The sequence below is a fragment of the Salvia splendens genome, chromosome 14 (genome assembly GCF_004379255.2).
Source record: "Salvia splendens isolate huo1 chromosome 14, SspV2, whole genome shotgun sequence".
NCBI lineage: Eukaryota > Viridiplantae > Streptophyta > Magnoliopsida > Lamiales > Lamiaceae > Salvia > Salvia splendens.
Window position 1 is genome coordinate 7,241,688 of NC_056045.1, and position 17,548 is coordinate 7,259,235.

The following is a 17,548-nucleotide window of genomic DNA, read 5'->3' on the forward strand; positions in this document are numbered from 1 at the left end:
ACCTTTTTTTTGGGCGCCGATAAAAAAACGGGGACGGGGCTATTGGGGACGTCTGCATTACAGTGGATACTCTTAATATTCAATTTTATTTTGGACATAGAAGAACAGAATGTAAAATGGTAAATCAATTTTGAAATGTTATGATGTTTATTAAAAAAATACCATGAACGAAATTTAGGGACCCAGAGCTCAATGTAGATCAATCATTCTCTGCGTGATATTCGCGCCGTCCCGTGTTTGAACCTAATAAGAGCATCCACTACGCGTCCCGCGATCGGCTCGCGTTCCGTCCCGGAGGGTCGGTTCCGCCGCGGGACGCGTTGCAACGTTCGTCCCGTCCCATTGCCCGTCCCCAGCCCGTCTCGTAGCCCGTAGCAGCGAGACAAGGGACGCGCCGTCCCGTCACGCGCCCGAGCGACGTGTCGCGCCCTCGATGCATGCGTGACGCCCACTCGCTGGCCTGCGAGTGGGCGTCGTCACGGATGACGCAATAATTCTTTTTTTTTAAAAAAAATCGAATTTTAATAAAAAAAAATTGTTTTTAAACGGTAATGTTACCGTTAATTTTTTATTTTCTTTTTTATTTTTTTTATTTATTTACTCTATAAATAATCCTATTTCATACTCATTTCACACACAAACACACATCTATTCCTCTCAAATCCTCTCTTTAACCACTCCAATTTCATCTTAAATCAACTCAAACAAATGGATCCTTTTGATCAAATGCCTCAACTAATGGAACAATCACTTGAAGAAGATCGACGCCGAGAGGCGGAGGAAGCCGTGCCGCCTCCACGATGCTCCCGGACATACATCCATCGCAACCAGGAGGAAGCCGCCGCAAGGTTAGTACGCGACTACTTCTGCGATAATGTAACGACCCGCTAAGCCGATATTATTATAAACTATATTATTAGCTTGATTATCTATATAAGTGACTTTTTATGCGATTAAATTCGAACTACGATAGATTGTCGTTATAGTTGTTTCCGACATTAGCCAAGTATATATATATATATATATATATATATATATATATATATATATATATATATATATATATATATATAAAATAAAAGAATCAGGTTCCATAATTAAAATTTTAATGTCCGATACATCCAGCAAAAGTCAAACAAAATTTAATCTATACATCCTGCGTTCTAAGAAAAATCGAAAACTTCAACGCGGACAGCTACAAACTTGAACCAATCATACCCACACCAAATTAAATGAACAAGTGAACAAATACTAAAACAATTACTTTAATATAAAAATAAAATAAAAAAAATAAAAGATTGATAGGATCGATTTTTTTTCAGACACAGCATTAAATGCTGCATTTAATTAGTGCATGCAAATCATATCCCTTCCTGACGAAGGAGAATAATTTGAGATAAGAATAGGTAGGCAACTTGCTGAGTATGCATATCACTTTCACTGCCTTGGTGAGTACGCATCTAGAGATACAATCAATTTCTTTTATTCACCCCCACATCATCACCACACAGTCTATTTTCTCTGCACACACCAACTCACAAAAGATAGAGGAGTCCGATGGAGATTGCACAACTAAAAAAAAACGACAACCCAACACTTTACTTTCTGCATCAACAAGGTAAACAACAAACATTTCCTTTCATTTATATATGTAAGCCTGCATATATTTGGAAATAAAATCTGCCCACCCCCAAGTTAACAATATAGTGTATTTTACCATTAAATCATCCATATAACAAGGCATATACTCCAAATTCATCAAATTCAGTAAATGGAAATAAAATAAAATCCTAGTGCCTTAATAACTAGAAAGAAGAAGAAAAACTTATCTCTATGAGTCTGCCGGATTCCGGCAGCGAGCTCAGCCGCCCGGAGACGACGAGGGCAGCCCACACCCCTATTATGTCTTTCAATAAAATCTTGACAATTCTACAAAGTTAAAACACAAAACACATAAATGAAAGATTAAACCTTTATAGAAAAAAAAGGAAGAGAAAGAAATTAAATATTTACCTTCCGGGAGTTCGGCGAGGAGGCGGCGGCCGGGGCTGGAGTGGCGCCGGGAAACTGCTCCGGCAGCTCGAGGCGTGGAGGAGGCCGAAGTCGCCACCTGTGCATGCACAGTGGCGGCGGCGGCGGTGGCAAATCCGAGAGAGAAAGAGGGAGCCGAGGGAAAGAAAGGAGGAGGAGGAGGAGAGGAAGGAGGCGACGGAGACAGATCAGCGGCGGCGGCGGCGGCGGATCGGGAGAGAGAGGGCGGCGGCGTGAGGCTGGAGAGGAATAGAGAGAGTGAGAGAAGGGAGAAAGAGAGAAGGAGGAGGAGGAAGGACCACCGCCGGAGGCGACGGGCGCGACGGCGGCACCGGAGGGAGGCTGGCGGCGGCGGCAATGTGTGAGGGGGGAGAGTGTTCATTTTGGTGAATTGGGGAGGAAGAAGAAGACTTGGGTATTATAACATAGGTTTTCTTTAAATGGGCTTAATGGTTGGGCTAGTGTTTTTATTTACTTGGGCTAATTTTCATACTTGGGCGAGGGAGTGAGGAAATAAGATAAGCCCAAATTCGTTAATTCATGAAGGCTGTTTAATAGAGGGAAGCCCAATTCCGAAATTATTTATGTTTTGGGCTGAAAATGAAAGAGGGCCTTCATCTAGTAGAAAATAATATCTTTTGGGAGCAAATCTGGTATTAATTTTTAGCCTAAGTTTGAAAATAAGATTTCATTATTGTTTACTTTAATTATTGGTTTATGATTTCTTCAAATGATGTAATCAAACTAAAATGAATCTTGGAATTAATTTTCAAAGTAAAAAGATACGTAGGTCCAATTTAGTCGAAGCCCGAAAATAGTGGATGAACACGCATCAAATAATATATGAGTTTAAGAAATTTCTTAAAGATAAGTGAAGTAAGAAAAGGAGATTTATTATGAGGCATGTATTCTAATTTAAGTAGATTTGTCCTTAGTCTAATTAGTGCATTATTATATTATGAAGTTTTCAAAAAGGTTACGTTCGCAAGTAAAGTCGGAACGAAAGATTCAAGTTAAGGGAACTAAACGATCAAGGTGAACTTTCTTATCCTACATACTAATGTGGATAAAAATGTAAATTATTTTGAGGTGATATTTTATGAAAACTCGAACCTATGTTCGTTGTTGTTTCAAGTGATGTTGTCTTGCCATAAATGTTTTTGTATGATGTCTATCTGTTTGGCTAAGGCCAAGTGAATTATGAATGATGATATAAGTCGAATTCGGGTCCCAGTGAGGGTGGTGTCCCCGCTCGGACTAGTGTACACAAGCTACCTCTGACATGTTGGGCAGAGCAGGTGACCGTGGAAGGTGGCCACCTTCCCGGCACAAGGATACCTCTGACATGATGGGCAGAGAAGGTGACCGTGCGAGAACACCATCTCGACGGCACAATGTGATCAGATATGGCTAAGTACCGGAAAAAGGGATTGCAACCCAATATGATATTTTTAGTAAGCTCGGGTCATTTCAACAACACCCCGAGTGTTACTTTGATGATGGCTTGACAATATTTTCAAATGTATATGTGTAATTTTCGGCAATGTGTTCACTGAGTACTCTTTGTACTCAGCCCTGCATATATTTCTAAATGTGCAGGTTGAGCAGCGAAGTGGTGGAGGAAGTGCTATTGAGACAAGACATTTAATTCAGTCAGATTTTGACTCTCAGATGTTCATGTCTTCATACATGGAACCGCGTTCATTTGCTTCCGTTGTGCATCTTAAAAGACTCAAATCTATTTTGTTTAAAACTCTGATTTTATTTCGAGCTTTTCCCATTTGTTTGGAGCTATGGTCGAGTTGTGTTGTTTTTCCCTTTTCTTCCCCGCTTCTTTAGTCCTCCCCTAGTCGCGATCAACCGTGTTTTCTATCCTTAGAAAATGCGGTCGTGATTTATTATCCTTGCGTCAATAATTGATTTATTTTTTATTTATTATCCTTGCGTCAATAATTGACTAATAAATTTTGGAACAACATTTCTATGTCCCACACGCCAAAAAATCAAATACAGTATCTACTTCGTTGACTTCTGATTCTGATTATTTAATACACTGGCATTAAATATATATACTCATACTTAATTTGGGATTTTTAATCATCAAATAAATAGCTGTAGTAGAGAGTAATTTATAATAGGCCATCAATTGCGCTCGAGGTGCATACATTTTCCACTCTTTAAAATCATGTCAATATTTCGAATTACAAAATAAATAAATAATTCGAACTCGCTAATTTTGTGGAATTTAATTTCTTGATAAGTTGAGTGGAGACACAATTTAAGTTAGACTTAAAAAGTTTTCTTTAGATTCTTTATATATAAACGCAATTGATTGCAAATATACAAATCAAGATAGAGTTAGTCAAATCATGAAAATATACTTTATTAAGTTAGATGGAATTTCAAATTTCAAAGATTGACAAATTCAACGTGACTAAATAAATAGAGGCATGTAGATGAGTTTAAAATTGAATAAAAAAATTAAGAATATAAGTCCTTAAATAATACTAACATATAATATCGACTTCACTCGACTCGTTTATAACCCTGAATTTATAAAGTTAATAATTCGTTATATGTGATGCAAAATTGGTCGCTTTTTATTAGTGGTAGATTAATTGACTTTATTCTAAAGAAACCCCATTAATATAGAAATTAATTATCGAGTTAAAAAGCAATGGTTTCCATTTTTGTGACAAATTTTAGTATAGTGTTATTGATACACTTTTCGTATATAATAAAATAAAATCATGCTTTTAGAATAGAATACAAACACAAAATCTCAATGATTTCAAATTAAATTTTTGGACCACCACCACCATCATGATCGGTGATTAATCAATCATTTATATATATACTAGAAGTATAATAACAATCCGAAATTATGAAATATTTATAATATAAATATTGATAAGTAAACATAATCTTAAAATACCTTGCAAATTAAAATTAAAATTTCCATACTTCCAAAGTAAAAGATTGAATTTTAATTTTTGAAATTCTTATAAAATTGAATTGCATCTTCTAGATATTAGGACAAAATAAGACTTTATTCAAAGCCATTACGTATTCTTGGACTTAACTAAAACAATGTATTCTTTATATATAAAAAATAGTTGCATTGAAATATTAATGATCTGTCACCTGTTCATAAATCATTTTATCCATATATCTTATCATAATATTATACTCCGGAGTATATTGTTTTCCATGATAATGATAGTAGCAAAATTTGCACTAAACCAACATCGAAAGTTAGCGATTTGTTAGTTTTTAAATAAAAAGAGTGATCATTGTAAGATGCAAATTTCTGCCTTTAATTCTGTATACTAATCATATTTGAAATATCTATGTTTTATGACAAAGAAAAGAGAAGATTCCAAAGTATATGTTCTTGCTAATTGCTATCATTGTTTGGGAATCACTATCAACGGACTATAATTTTGCAATTTGTATGGTTTTGTACAATCCACCATTGTGAAACGTTGCATCAAAAATTTAGTGTTTGTTCCCCTATAAATTATTTTAAAAATTACAAACTCTAATTAGTCTTGAATAGTACCAGTATCGAATTAAAAAAAGATTATATATACTATAAAAATAAAGTAATATGTGTGGTGATTCGGTCAAAGTATCATATTCAACCTTTCTCAGTAAGGTGCTAACTTTATTGGGATTGAGCCATTTATTTTGCCCTCCCAAATCAATACTTTCTGTTTTCCATTAATTGATTCGTTTCTTTTTTACATTTATTTTGATAAAATAATATCAATAAATAGTTAAAATAAAAAAATAAAATAAATGTGAAAATAATATAAATAAGACTTTTCTCTGTATTATTCTCTCTTATTTTATTTTATCATTTTCTAAAATGGGTGAAAAAAAAGAAATAACTCAATTAACAAAGGAGATGGAGTATTACTTAGAAAGTTATTAGTACGTAACTAATTGCTACATTTTCCTACTGAATTCGAACACTTTAAACATCTCTATTAATAATTGTTCATGATAATTGAAAAGACATAATTATGCAATGTGGGTATTCCATGGGTTTAATAAACTGTCTGAAGGATATTGGTCGCTTAAATTACAAATTATTAATACATATAAGTATTTCTGGCGAATTTAAAATGTGGTAAAAAAAATAGACACATTTCGTTAATGAAAATGAAATTATTATATCATAAATATTAAACGCAAGTTAGGACCGCCCAACTAGAGGCCCAACAATCGGGTTAGCCCAGCCCAAACTGTTCTTGTGCTTAGCGACAGTAGTGTGATAGATCACGGCCTGAGTTATCGGCCCGTTTAGTGGTCCCATTTTATGAATTCATGATTTTATTAATTTTTGGCGAATTATATTTTGCTCTAAATAAAAATAAATCGAATACCGTTATAACCGTCAATCGTTGTTCGCGTTCTCTCTCTCTAAAACACACAAACACACACAGCTGAGTTATTGTTGAAATTCATGGACATATGCTTCAATGGCGGTGATGAACTGGCAGAATTTCGAATCTGTTCCGTTGAGTTCGATTGTAGTTTGACAGGGCGCTGCGTTTCTATCCGAGCGAGTCGAGATTGAAATGTGAGTTGAATTCTCTGAATTCAGCCATTTGTCCGTACATTTTCGCGGAATTTGATTAATTCGAGGGATTGATTTCGCAGAGAGAAGGATAACAATATGATGGCGGAGGATTTAGGGGTGGAGGCGAAGGAGGCGTCGGTGAGGGAGGTGGCGAAGCTTCTGCCTCTGCCGGAGCTCTTGCAGTCCATTGCTTCGATTAAAGCTGATTACATTGCCCGTCAACAGGTTATTTTCAGTATTTGTTGTGAATTCGGTATTTGAAATTATACTTAATTGAGTTCATAAGTCCTCACAGCATGTAGTTATTCCGAGATATCTAGAACTGAAAATTCAACCTTTAACTAGATAGAATATTTTTTCATCATACCATTTTAAATTTTTAATTGATTAATTAAAATAAGAAATAATATAACTATATCTAAGATTTAAAATAGATAAATATACTATATAATAAAATATTAATAAATGTATACTCCTCAATTTATTTTACACCTAAAGACATTAAATTAAACATATTTAAAATGGAATCAAGACAAACAAAATTATTTGGGCAATGATGAAGAGACTATATCAAGTGTTGACATTTTTTAAAAATATGTTTAAAACAATCCTTCATATTTCTCTACTAAAAATAATGTAAATAACACTTTTAACAGAATAATGAATCGTAACTCATAATATTCAAAACGTCAAAATTATGACCATAAAAAAATTCAAATGATAAACTACACAAAAAATTACATTAATAGGTTGAATTAACATTATTACATTAATGAATATTGATAGCCTTTTGAATGTTGGAGCGTTTATCTTTATTTATTGCACTTTTAAACGTGGCTTGTTGGATCATGAAACATCTATACTATTTTTTAAGCTAGTACTTTACAATTATCAATACTACAAATTTTCTTTTTGTAAAAATATGGAGTCTCTCCATATAAAATCAATTGTATCCCATAAAAATTAAGTGTTAGATCCTAATTTCAATAATAGTATTATTAGTAAACCAAAATTTAGTAACAGACTATTTTATTTTGTTTGAACAACTAAATATACAAAAATAATAAATTATGTAAAGGTGAAGAAAAATATTATGCATGTTTCGAGCTAAGGATGTTAGAATTCTTCCCTCTCTAAGAATTGTAAGAAATTGTTAAAGTTTGTATACTAAAAATCACCTTTCGAGTTATTGAATACTGTAAAACTCTATATTTTATTTTCCAATGGATGCAATATATTAATTTTGTCATAATGTTGTTATGTTTTACATTTAATGAATGTTTATTACATATTTAAATGTATAAGCAAAGTAACAAAGTCTAAGTCTTTGTTTTAGTAGACCGGTTGTGGGCGTCGTCCACTTTAAGGTAACATGGTCAGTTCTGAACAAAGAAAAATAAGAATTTCACAACCTAGATAGGCCTAGACTATCTATCGTGAAAGGTTGCAATGTCAGTCCGAATATTTCTAAGCCTTACTGAAATAAGGTGACTTGGTGTGGTATAGAACTGAATTGGATCTAACAGCAAGACGAGTCTTTATGCTATCTACTGAAAGACGAGATCTTGATAATTAATTTCTTAATCAATGTACGTTAGCATTGAGCATACAGAATTGATTATGCACTACTTTGACTTACCAAATGGTGCGGGTTTTTTCGCAACCCAAGAATCCTGGTATATTGGGTAGTGGTAATTAATATCTAGCGGTGCTAGGATTACTATTATATTGAATCGTGCGCGAGGTGAGTCTCGTTTGATAACGTCCACAAGAGGAGCTCGAAACAAGGTTTTATTATTCGGAACCTAGCTGGTTGGAGTTTGATTACTCTATGAATAATAAATAAGCGTTTCTTGCTAAGTCCACTCTTGGAGTTAATAATATGTTAATTAATTAAGTTCATAGCAGACATTAATTAATTAATGGACGTTTCTATCTTAAGCACGGAAAATGAACGACAAACAAATGAAAACCCAGAATACTTGTAATTTCGGATTTGGATGGGCAGTGCAATATTACTTCTGTAGAGTTGCTCGTAATATTCCAATATAAGCTTATATTAAATTGTGAATTCAATTTAATTAGTAAGAAGCTAATTGGGGGAGGCCATATCCAAATTCTTCCATAGATCCGTGACTGGGCCCAATATGTGACTTAATATAAATAGGAGAATAAAGGAGACAGAAAATAGACTTAATTATTGTCATAATTTCCGTCCCCCTCTCTTTGTGGAAGAGGGATGATTTTCAGCTCCCTCCGTGAGCAGTTTCCGTCTTCTTTATTCAAGTCCTAGTATTCTGGTGAGATCAGCCCACACTGATATTAGTTTACAGTCCGGGAACCAGTCAGAAGATCCGTGTTTTAGTACTCAAGATCATCACGTGGAGAAGGCGCTAGCCAACTTCGATTCTTTGGAGAATCAACGAGGTTAATTGGCTAATTCCGTAGTAAGCATGTTTTAGGTTTCAATTACGCTAAAGCATGATTAAATTCAAGTTATGAGCATGATACATGTGAGAATTACGCGAATAGATTTTGTCTAAATAATCTACTAAATAGATCAAGATATTATGTGATCAATTGAATGCACGCTTCCGCTGCCAACCCCTACAATATTGGGATATAATTCTCAAACAATATACACGCGGTACTCTAACTATTATAATCAAAGAAAAATAACAACATTAAATGAAAGGAAATTACAATGAAAATTAGTCAAGAAAAACCCTCTTTCCGCAAGACAAATTGCATCACGGTTAGTGCTCTCGGATTGACATATTATCCTCAAATATGAAACGACTTCCTCCTAACATATATAACATCTCAAATCCGTTAGGCACCTACGAACCTGATGGGCTCCAAAAATCAAGCAAAGCAATATTCCTAAAATGTGTATAAAATGTTGAGAGCTTGAGAGAGGATGGAGAATGTTTTTGTTAGTGTAATTCATCCACAACTCTATGCCTTTTATAGGCACAAAATTAGGACATGGAGATCATGGAATTAAAACATCATAAATTATAAAATGAAGACAATAGAGGTTACAAAATTTGTAACCGTCGGTTACTCATTGTAGTGCATTAAGAATTGGTCAAAGCGCTCATTAAAATATCTAAATAAATATTCATGAGAGTTACTTATAAATATTCAAATTTATTTCATAAATATTCAAAATCGGTCCATAACTTATAAATATTTCAGAATGAGGACAAAGCATATAAATATTTCAAAAGAAGGCCAAAACTCGCCTTTTATATATGTACAGATTGTCAAATGAGTTATTTTGAATTAATTACTTCATCTGTCTCCCTCAATATATCTATCTTTCCTTTTTAATCTATACCAGTCAAGATGTCCACTTTTTTATATTTGAAAATAAATCCCCATCTCCTCTTTGCACATTAAAATATTCAATTATATTTTTTCTCTCTACTTAATCTACCTCACAACTTCTCCAAAAATCTCGTATCACTAAAAAATGTGGACATCTTGAATGAGACAAAGAGAGTATTATCTAATTACACTTATCTAGAAGTAGTCACTTCAGAATATATCAATATGACATTATAGTCTTTGATACTCAAATTAATTGAACCATACATATATTATTTTGGATCAACCCAAATTATTTACATAGTTCAATTTTCTGACAAAATTTTATTTTGTTTTACTTAATTCTCTTATAAATTTTATTCTCTATTAACTTAATCTTTTAATATCAATTCATTAATTCTTTTGCTAAAGAAATTGATGCTATCTTGAGACGGAGGGAGTAAGATATCTTACTTTGTTAAATGGAAATCAAAGAACATATCACATTGTGTCACATATTATTTTGCAAACTCCCATCAAAAGTTGAAAGCAAAGTGAAAAGCTGAATAATTTGACAAGATGACCCTTCCAACATCCACATTAAAGTGAATTGGCTACTCCAACATGAGACTGTTTGGTGATTGAAAATAATGAAATGGGACACACTAAACTTGTGGTCAGAACTTTGCAAGATGAATATTGATGATTTGAGAATGATGACAAGACTATTAAGTAGTGAGGTGGTGTTGTTGTCTACCATTAAATTTGGCAAGCCCACACCACGTAATATTTTCAAGACAATAGTGAATTCCAATTCACTCCACACCCATGGCCATCAACTCATCAATTATTTATTTTAATCTTCACTAAAGAGGCATATTCATTTTGCAAACACCAATACAAATTTCGCTTACAGTAGCATTTTTAGTTGACCATATATGAATATGAGATTTGTAGCCCCAAATGCACAAAATTGCTATAATCTATAACCAAGCCGACTAGAAATTTAAGGATTCAAGGTATTTTACAATTTTCTATATAGATAGTTATCTATGCTATCTATGGATCTACTTCAATAGCTTCATAATTGGATTTCATTAGAAAAAAAGGTTGGTTAACAGTTAACACATATGCCATAGCTAAACCATCCTTGCCTAACTAACCACCACTTTATAAGGCATCAAGAGGAAAGTTACGCAACCGAACACAAGAATTTAGGTAGTTGACATGTCAAGGTCACATGTGTAACGAATTTCAATTGCATTACCCCTCAAAACCAGATTACTCTCATTTTTAAACTACTGTACAAAAAAATTGTTATGCCACAATCTAAGTACTAATCAGTAGCGGATCCAGGATTTTCAAGTTCGGGGGTGCGATAAATTTGTATAGTGACTCGGAACTTCAAACTCCGACTTTAGCATAAATTAAAATTAACATAATACTATCTTAATGCTTGATATATAACACTAAAGTAATGTTTATTGGATAGAAGAAAAATATAATATGTTAATTTACTTCAATTTTTATATATTTTAAAAAATAAAGTATTTATTCGAAATACTATAACACTAAGGTAGTGTTTATTGTAGAAGAAAATATATACGAACCACTCGTTTAAAATATTTAACAAGGAATATAAAATACTCCTACTAGACTAGTGTAATGTTTATTTATTGCGTAGAAGAATATATATGTTGTCAATTAAATATTGTATAAAAATTAATTAAAACAATATAAGGCTGCCGGGGAGGGATCAAACTAGGCATCCTGAAAGAGAAATAGGGTGACATACCGCTGCACCACCAGCACTGTTTAGTAATTAACACATATAAATATATAATTAGCATGAAATTTGGGGTACAGTGGTACCCTTGTTCCAATGTGGCTCCGCCACCGGTATTAATTGCAAAACAAGACCGAGCTAGGGAGATTTGAGAGAGATCGTACTCGAAAACTGAATGGAACTTTATTGAACCGAAACTCTAAATCGAGCTGAGTGAGCAACACAATCGAAATCAAAAGAAGAGTGGAGAATCATCTCTCAACAAACTAACCAACTATTTAAACAAATTAAATAGCCAACAGCTATATTCTATCGAACTGATGATTAGACGCGCCAATCTTAAGAATGACCCCTCGGTGTTTGAGCTATCAGAATCCTAACAAACACCACCTTGATTGCTAAATCACCACGTAACTACAACTTGCAAAGACTCACCGATCTCATGCACAGCTGAAACTTCTCTTTAGGTAATGGCTTAGTGAGCATATCGGCTGGATTCTCGGACGTGTGGACCTTAGTCACCTTTACCTTTCCCTTCTCTATTTCTTCGCGACTAGAGGATGATTAAAGAAGCGGAGAAGAATGAGGACGATAAATGTTTGACCAAAACTCAAACTAGATTGAATAAGTTGGAAGGAAAACATAATATTATCTCAACAGATATAACTCGAATGAAACAACAATTCAACAACAAATAATTTAGAAGAACTAGTATCCCATAGTCATCGATTTAAGAAAACTGGCTCTCAGCGGATGCGTACAAGACAAGAAATGATGCCAAATATGAAGACATGACAACAACTAATTTAGAAGAACTAATATTGCACAATATGAAGAATATATCAATAAACACAATCCTTCAAATGCTCGACTCAACACCACCACGTCTATCACCGCTCAACCTGCACATTTTTAAAACACACGCAAGGTTGAGTAGTTAAAATACTAAGTGGACTCATGCAGAAAATATATTTCATAAAATATTTATCATGACACCATTGAGTGACATCGACCATTTCTGAACATATGGCAGGGAATGTGGCCACACTCCAAGTCACTAGACCGATCAACTCGAAAGATAGCACACGATCTATAGGTGTACACTAGTCCGAGTGGGGTTTGCGGTCCTACTGGAGGCAATTTAATTTACACATACATGGCAAAACCAATATAGTTATAAGTTCAATGAAACAAAACACGACATGATAAACATAGTTCACATCACATCAAAAATATAATTAGTATACAATCCTTATTTAAAAGAAAGTCCACATCAGAAACTTAGAATCCTTATTTCAAAAATATTCCAACTCCGACCTCAATTTGCTTGCGGAGAAAATCCTTTTGGAAATGAATAAAAATACATTCATGAACTTATGGAAACAATTAAATAAATTAGAAGGCATGCATCCTAAATGTCTGTTTATATCAGCGTTCTTTCTTAGAATTTTTCCGAAACTCACATCTTAATGAAATCAGTCACAATATTTAATTGGTTGTATTTTTCTTTACCTCCTACTCAAATTCAATGTGATTTTTCGTGGCCGCCCGAGGTGTCGCGGGCGATGCCGGTCGGCCACTTGCGTATCCAAAATTCAGCAAATAAGAAAACCGGCTCACGAGAAATAATTTATTTCAGCTCTAGCCCAACGCAAGTTAACGAATTTAGCCCGAATTAATTAAGGATTTCAGCCCAACACAAATATATATACATATCTTTATAAGGCCCAACATAAATAACCAACCAAATTCATTCTATGGTTGTAGGCCTCATGCTCTAAACGTGATTGATGAGAAGAAAGGAATGGCGTGGTTACCTTTGGTACTTGAAAAGTGCGATTCACTTGGAGTACAACGATCTCGGCAGCATTCCCTCCCTCTACATATTGCGTTAGAGTAATAGGTGGATTCCCTCCCTTTGGTTCTGTCACATGACACATTATCCTATAATATTAGGGACGTATCCAACAATATTTATTAGTAGACGTTTTAGATGGATTTCTACATATTGCGTTAGAGTAATAGGTGGATTGCAGTGTGGATTGTTGAGTATTGCGTTATAGACATAGAATGTTTAATTTGCATTATATATATAAACTGATGGCTTTTGTATATAGTTATTTTGCATTATAGATAATAATGCAATACTCAACAAACTACAATGCAATCAACCTATTACTATCTTACAATCTGTAGAAAACTATCTAAAATGCGTACTAATGAATATTGCAGGATACACCCTAATATTGCAGGATAACGTGCCATGTGACAGCACGAGGTTGATGGTATGTTGTCACTTTAAAATTGGTGTCACCATAACACACCCCTGCATACATATGTATATTTATATTTATATAATTACAAGAACTGTCCTTTAAAGTTGAAGTAAAGCTCAGCGAGGAGAAAGAAGAACTGCAGAGTTTGGCTAATCCCAACTATCATTGTCGATCATGGTTTTAAAATGGGGTGCTGTTGATTTTTCCTTTTTTCTGGCTGTACGCTCACATCTTGTGTTCATTGCCATTGTTTATTAAGATACATGATGTTACATTATTACACTGAAAATCTACATTATTGGCAAAAACTTACATTATTTGACTAAAAAGCTACTCTCTCTGTCCCATTACATGTAAGACATTTTTTTAGGCGCGGGTTTTTAGGAGTGAAATAAAGTAGAGAGAAAAAGTAGGAGAGATGATAAAGTAAGAAGGAGATATAGTGTTGCTATTTTTCATAAAAATGTCTCACTTATAGTGGGACGGCCTAAAAATGAATACGCCTCATAGAGGGAGTACATTATTAGCCGAACTACAATATTAGACAAAAAATTTACATTATCATATAACACGTTGTATTAATCTAACTGTTAGATCACAAGATTCAATTAATTGACAAGTGCTTTGACCATTGGTTGGTGGGTAAGTAAAGTTGGCAAGATGATTCATAGGAAAATGAATCTCGGGAATATGATTCCTAATAACTTTACTTTCCTATGTTTGGAAAATATCAAGATTTTATATTTTATATTTGATTTAAACACCAAACTAAAAATATACTTATTATTATTTTATTTATAAAAAAGGATAATAATAATATAAAAATTTTAATAAATTATTTATTACGAATGATAATAATTATATTATTATATTTATTATTACAATGGATAGTTTAAATATGGATCATCCATCATAATATATAATAATATAATTATAATTTTAGTTACCTGAAGTATTATAATCATAAATGATTATCATAATAGATATTATTATTATTATTATAATATTTACAAATACTATAATTAAATAAATTTTATAATTTAAAATTTCACTATGATTTTATTGATTAATTATTAATTTATAAAATAATGATTAGTGTTTATTATATGATTTATATTATAATTATTTAATAAATTATTATTTATTATTATGATAATAAAAATTTTATATAAATGTTATACTAATGTAGCTATAATATGATAATTTTAATTATAGTTATTTATTATAAAGAAATTAAGTTATGATTTATAATTTTAAATTATTTTAAAACTATTGTAATAATAATAATAATAATAATAATAATAATAATAATAATAATAATAATAATAATAATAATAATGATGATGATGATGATGATGATGATGATGATGCAGCATTAAATATGTAAGAATCCTAAAACTGGGAAAAAGAACTATTGTAATAATAATAATAATAATAATAATAATAATAATAATAATAATAATAATAATAATAATAATAATAATAATAATAATAATAATAATAATAATAATAATGATGATGATGATGATGATGATGATGATGATGATGATGATGATGATGATGATGCATTAAATATGTAAGAATCCTAAAACTGGGAAAAAGAATACCAAAGTAAAGTTAGGATTCAGAATCCTGGAAAGTTGTACTAACTTTCCTTGTTCTCGGGATTATGATTACTTTACCAGTTTGATTAAAAACTGAAACAAACACAGGAATTTAAAATTTGAGGAATCAGATTACTTTTTTCAGACAAAATCCTAACAACCAAATATAGCCTTTATGTTTTGTATATATTTAGAGTTAGAATATGAATATATCCTGTGTGTTTATTTTCATATAATTAAATGCTCTTTAAATATCTAAAGAGGTGTAGCAGCAGTTTATTGAAGCATGTATCTTATAAAACTCATTTAATTTTGTTTAACAAATAAATAAACAAACAATAATGGCTACATTATTAAACGACTACCATTGGTCATAATATCATCAAATTTGGCTAAATTTTGATTTTTTTCATGAACTTCAAATTTGATTGTAAATATCATACACTTTGTTGTAGTTGTTAATTTCCCACAATCTCAAAAGTCGAAACTGATGTGGCTAAACTAAAGCTAAAATGTCTATTTCATCTGTCCCACAAAATGTGAACACTTTCTATTTCCGCTTGTCCCATAAATATATGTACATTTCCATTTATGAAAAGTTGTCCCCCACTCATTATCCATATTCATCAATTTATTTACAACTTATACCACTATAACCTACTATTACAACTCGTTAATCACTAAGAATAATGTGGATCTCAGTATCCACTAACATTACTTAAACTACCCTTCTCCTCATCTCTCTTACTTTACTAATTGTGCATTCATTCTCGTGTCATTTCAAATACACAATTATCGGCAGAAGGGAATATTAAACATTGAGAAATTAGTCACTAATATCATGAACTTTGACCGAATTTTGAATTTCTTTCGTAAATTTAAGACTTAGTCAATCACGAACTTTTATGTTGTCGATTTCCAACGAGCCACAAAATCGAAATTGACGTGGCAAAATTAAAAACACTTCCTCCGTCCCAAAAAATATATGCATTTAAAATGACACGAGAACTACTGCACAACTGGTAATGTAAGATAGATAAGTTTAGAACTCATATTATTATTAATGTTTAATTTATTAATGTTTAATGAGTTGTAATAGTGGGTCATAGTAGTGTATAAGTTGTAAATATATTGATGTAGGATTGTATTAAAATGACAACCATATTTAAAATGACAACATACCATCAATGAGGACCCTTAGATTTAGGAGCAGATTCAATCTTAGTCTGCCACGTGGCAAGTTTGCTTGCTTATGTATCGCAAATTGCTTGATTATCTTTAATTTCATATCGCAGATTGTTTGGAATCATATGCCGAGTTGCTTGCCTATGTATCACAGATTGATTGAATATGTGTAGCACTTACTTGCCTAGATTGTCATTTTAATTAAGGTGTCACTATAGTGCTCTCATTTTGTATCGCAGATCGCTTGGAACCATATGTCGAATTGCTTGCCTATGTATTGAAGATTACATGCTGCGTTGTTGTCAAGTTGTCACTTTAAGACTGGTGTCACCCTAACGCACCTCGAATAATGTATATGGATAATTTATGAGTTTGTGACAACTTTCTTGGAATATAAATGCTCATATTTTTATGAACGGATGAAAATGTTATGGACGGATGAAAATGTTAACTGAATATATTTTTATAGGACAGATGAAATAAAATATATATTTAAAAAAACAAAAAAATCTTCACATCCACCTCATGCCCTTCTTTCTCCCTCCCAAATCCTCCACCTCGCACACAATTTATTTTTATTTTTAAAAATATATGCGTAATTCGATTAAGCGTATCTTTTTCAACTTTAGAACATTAGTCTCTCATTTGCTTCTTAATGTATTTTTTGACAGAATGTTCTCGAAATTAGTTAATGATGTCATTTTTGGACAGGATTTGGTAGGGAGGGAGAAGGGCATAAGGGAGAGATGAGTCAACAGCGAGACCG

The 17,548-nt window shown here is 32.6% G+C and overlaps 3 long non-coding RNA genes across 3 annotated transcripts; 2 read left to right on the forward strand and 1 right to left on the reverse strand.

The window, feature by feature from the left end:
* Nucleotides 1-1,076: 1,076 nt before the first annotated feature.
* Nucleotides 1,077-2,985, reverse strand: LOC121763949. The gene is made up of 2 exons (XR_006042528.1): nt 2,014-2,985; nt 1,077-1,929 (listed from the first exon to the last, which is right to left on the reverse strand). It is a non-coding gene; the product is annotated as an uncharacterized LOC121763949 (long non-coding RNA).
* LOC121763950 lies at nt 1,083-3,674 on the forward strand. The gene is made up of 3 exons (XR_006042529.1): nt 1,083-1,618; nt 2,996-3,066; nt 3,631-3,674. It is a non-coding gene; the product is annotated as an uncharacterized LOC121763950 (long non-coding RNA).
* A 2,768-nt stretch (nt 3,675-6,442) lies between these two features.
* LOC121764874 lies at nt 6,443-7,625 on the forward strand. The gene is made up of 2 exons (XR_006042645.1): nt 6,443-6,619; nt 6,700-7,625. It is a non-coding gene; the product is annotated as an uncharacterized LOC121764874 (long non-coding RNA).
* The last annotated feature ends 9,923 nt before the right edge of the window (nt 7,626-17,548 follow it).